The 4,420-nt window shown below is 43.6% G+C and overlaps 2 non-coding genes across 2 annotated transcripts; one reads left to right on the top strand and one right to left on the bottom strand.

The window, feature by feature from the left end:
• Positions 1 to 3,395: 3,395 nt before the first annotated feature.
• Trnat-ugu (transfer RNA threonine (anticodon UGU)) lies at positions 3,396 to 3,470 on the bottom strand. The gene has a single exon. It is a non-coding gene; the product is annotated as a tRNA-Thr (tRNA).
• Positions 3,471 to 4,023: 553 nt separating this feature from the next.
• Positions 4,024 to 4,098, top strand: Trnat-ugu (transfer RNA threonine (anticodon UGU)). The gene has a single exon. It is a non-coding gene; the product is annotated as a tRNA-Thr (tRNA).
• The last annotated feature ends 322 nt before the right edge of the window (positions 4,099 to 4,420 follow it).

The following is a 4,420-nucleotide window of genomic DNA, read 5'->3' as shown; positions in this document are numbered from 1 at the left end:
TAACTGTGCGTCTGGTCCATACGTAGGCAATGTGTTAGGATATGTAGAATGCAAAACCTCGGGAGAATACCCTGTCTGTAAGGGAGCGGTAAAAGGTGGATGGCAGGCGAGCGCGGGAAAATGTACGCGGGCACTGCACGGCACAACGGGCTCAGCAGTTGTAGTTGGAATTTGGCACTGGTTTGAGCAACACCTTCTGGAGCGAGGCGGCTCTCCTGGAAAACGTAGTTTCTCTGAGCCTCGGGCCGGCTGTTCCAACGCCCACACAGCATGGCAAAATTCCATCGGCACTAAATGGAAAGGTATTGCGACGCTAAGAAGAATTAAAGTTCCGATACGTCAAGAGCCATAGCTGTGGTTGTATGTGTGCTCTGTGCCTCGCCATCTCGCCGCCCGCCAACCGCCGCATCGATAAAAGCAGGTTGAAACTTTTAGTATTGTATTCGTATGGACCGTAGAGTGAACTTGAAACGCGTACGTCTCATATGTATTCAGTACCAGCGATGGCGAGGCATGACAGAATCTCTGACCAGAGAGTTATTTATCGTTGCTAGTCTGCGCTTGACCGCGCGAGAGTTCAGTTGCACTCTGTTACGTGTAGCGAGTCGGCAGGAGCAGTTGTGTGTGTGGAGTCGGCAGTTGCGAGTTGCACTCTGTCGGCAGTAGTTGTAGCGAGTGCACGGTTGTACTGAGCGGGCGTCGGCATGCGTCGGCGGCGTGCTCTCCTTTCATCTCTGGTCACGATTCAGGACGAGGTATATTGTTTTTGAAGATAATGAAGCAGCATTGCGCTCAGCTAATAACACATGTTAATTGTAATTAATTTGTTCAAGAATTGCCCCAATAATAATTTTCTTTTAAAGTAACTGTTTTAAACAAAAAGATTCATTTCAAGTTAAATAATATTTCCCATGCATTCCCTCCAAGAATCAAAATTAAAGATGGGCCAGCATTGCACGGAGCTGTCCCGCAAAATAAGAGCAGATATAGATGCAGTTTTACTGAGGTAAGCATTTTGGTTTCTCTATTCAGGTGTAATTATTTCACAGGGCCGAAGGTCAGCTCAGCTGCCCTTATAAAATTTATCAGGTTCATCTTAACGTTAATTTAGTGAGGACTTAACATTTTTGCATATTTTTATTATCACTGAGTTTTATTACTCTGGGAAGCTAACATTTGGCTCTATTTGCATTTTCATTCAATTCTTTTCATTTAAAAATTTTGCGGGGAGGTTACAAACTGTTCAATAATAACCTAAATTTTACCAGAACTTTCCCCTCATTTAATTATCCTCACAACTAACCTAGACAGGGTCCTTTCCAAATGTTGTGCAATCCGAGTGTCCCGAAATGAAAAATTAAATTTTGTGTTAATAATAATTACTTGCAGACCTAGTTATGTTAGAATGGTGTTTAAAGAACTGGTTTGTTAATGAACCAGTAAATGAATAACGAAGGTCTAACGAAGTTGAAAGGTAACTTTAATATTGATATAGTAATGAAGTTTAATTATTTCGAGATAGATATAAAGGTATTTAAATGAGAAGTAAATAAGATAAAAAGAGTAGTAACTCCTATACTGGAAATCTTGAACGCATAATTTCAGTAATCAATTTTTTAATATAGTGATCATAACAGTTTCAGGGTCCCCCCCCTCCCCCCTTTACCCATTTGAATTCTGAAGTGTTCTAAATTGGTTTGACCAGCAAAAGTTAAAGTCAATATAAATGTCAAAATTTATCAGTGTTTTATCTTTATCAAAACTGACATTTTGTGTGTGGCTCGAAGGTGCTATTTCTAGGGTAACCTATGCCCGATTTTAATCAGATCAATAAACAGTTCGAAGTTTTGTAGTATACATTATAGTGTAGTGTTATGTATTCATGGTTTTTCCATATCAGTACAGAACGTGAAACTATCAGTTCAACAGATTTTTTGGTTCTAAAATTTTACTATATTATGCAGTGTTACTACGTGTTGTTTTGCATGAATATACACCAACTTGTACAGGGAAGAAACTCAGTTAATGCCCAATTAGGCTGGCGACCGTATTGTTATTAAATTGGTAGCATCTGCGGTGTTGCTTTTGGTCCATACTGACGTGTAATTGCATTTCGAACTTGCTTGACGGATCATTGTTATTACCAAGTGGGTGTAAGTCTGATTTGCCACCATTCAGGTACACGCGGTCGATATCTATACGAAAATCCCTTCTCATAAGGTGAAGCCCGTTCACTTACCATAGTACAGGCGTTAAGGAGTATTGTGTGCCTCACGCGCACGTTACAGGCTGAGTTAGCTGTTGAGAGATGAAGTGGATTGCACAGGTTACATTAGCATTGGACGATGCATCAAATCGGTCTTCGGACAGACAACGACTACGACGACGACATCGACGACGACGACATCGACGACGAAGACATCGACGACGACGACGACATCGACGACGACGACGACATCGACGACGAAGACATCGACGACGACGACATTGACGACGACGACATCGACGACGACGACATCGAGGACGACGACGACATCGACGACGAAGGCGACGACTAACGCCGAAGGCGTCGAAATCGACAAGATGAATGGAAAGCAGGGCAATAACGACATGTGGAGAAACTTCGTAAAAATATCTTAATGTCGTTTCTTACAGTCTGTTTTAGCAGTTGTTGTACAATGGGAACCTATTTCGTTCCATAAGAGAACTCCTTTGTTCTTGTCTTCATGGTGCTGACTCCTGTTGGACGCCGAACCGATGAATCGTGCGCAACGTGGTAAGCAGCGGAAGCGCGTTACAACATCTATTACGTGCAAGGGGAGTAATCGGTCTCTGTGTACTGGTATCCACCAGCAGTGGGTGTCCACACGACATTTCGCAGAAAGAGAAGCCTCTACACCGTAAGGTTCTCTCTCTCTCTCTCTCTCTCTCTCTCTCTCTCTCTCTCTCTCTTTCTTTTTTTTTTTTTTTTTAGTCTTCGTTGAAAGAAGTCTCTATTTTCTTTTCTAAAGCGTCACGGAGTGACTGTCGAACTCCGGTGGCAGGCGCTACAAAAGCCATGTTGTGCATCACACAGAGTGCTTTAGTTTTAAAATTCCGTGAACGTCATCACACGTTCCTAGAAGATTCAACCAATATGTTGCTTCTTTTTATGTATATCTTTCAAAAACAGCAGTAGGATAAAATTAGGCCGTTTAGAGTTGATCCGGAGGCTTATGAACAATAGCTGTTCCCACGCACTACGTAAGGTGGGGATGTCATTTCGATTTTTGTAAGTTATCGATGTGCAAGTCAGAGAGACAGCAAGTTATGTTAAACATGGAATGATAATTAAATGGACACCCTAGCTGCAAACAGGCGTTGATGTACTTCATTGGGGACATGTTGAAAATGTGTGCCCCGACCGGGACTCGAACCCGGGATCTCCTGCTTACATGGCAGACGCTCTATCCATCTGAGCCACCGCGGGCACAGAGGATAGTGCGTCTGCAGGGACTTATCCCTTGCACGCTCCCCGTGAGATCCACATTCCCAACATGTCCACACCACTACATTCGTAGTGTGCCTAATAGATGTTTGCCCATCATACTCATTACTCGTGGCAGATTAATCTACCAAGTCCCGTACGAGTTCGGGCATAGCGTGTGCGTTCGCACAAGAAGGTCAACGGCCGGGAATCCATATTTTAACTGTATATGACGGTAGTATCTGTTCCCGAAAGAACAGTTACCGTGGATGACCATGCAGCTTTGCTAGAAATGGAATGATAATTAAATGGACACCCTACACTACCGTCATATATAGTTAAAATATGGCTTCCCGGCCATTGACCTTCTTGTGCGAACGCACACGCTATGCCCGAACTCGTACGGGACTTGGTAGATTAATCTGCAACGAGTAATGAGTATGATGGGCAAACATCTATTAGGCACACTACGAATGTAGTTGTGTGGACATGTTGGGAATGTGGATCTCACGGGGAGCGTGCAAGGGAGAAGTCCCCGCAGACGCACTATCCTCTGTGCCCGCGGTGGCTCAGATGGATAGAGCGTCTGCCATGTAAGCAGGAGATCCCGGGTTCGAGTCCCGGTCGGGGCACACATTTTCAACATGTCCCCAATGAAGTACATCAACGCCTGTTTGCAGCTAGGGTGTCCATTTAATTATCATTCCATTTCTAGCGAAGCTGCATGGTCATCCACGGTAACTGTTCTTTCGGGAACAGATACTACCGTCATATATAGTTATGTTAAACAATGTGTGATCTTGCGTGGCACAGTCTTTCCCTCTGCTCAGTGTGACACATTCTTACTTGAAATATGGTAGCTGATGGACGTACGCAGAAGTGCTGCGTTGACGTATGATAGTATATGTTAGATGAAGAAAGATTTATTGTAAAGGGCAGCAAGGATGAATATGA

The sequence above is a fragment of the Schistocerca nitens genome, chromosome 12 (assembly GCF_023898315.1).
Source record: "Schistocerca nitens isolate TAMUIC-IGC-003100 chromosome 12, iqSchNite1.1, whole genome shotgun sequence".
Classification (NCBI taxonomy): Eukaryota; Metazoa; Arthropoda; class Insecta; order Orthoptera; family Acrididae; genus Schistocerca; species Schistocerca nitens.
The sequence above is the reverse complement of the archived record's forward strand: the minus strand, read 5'-3'. Positions and strand labels throughout refer to the sequence as shown.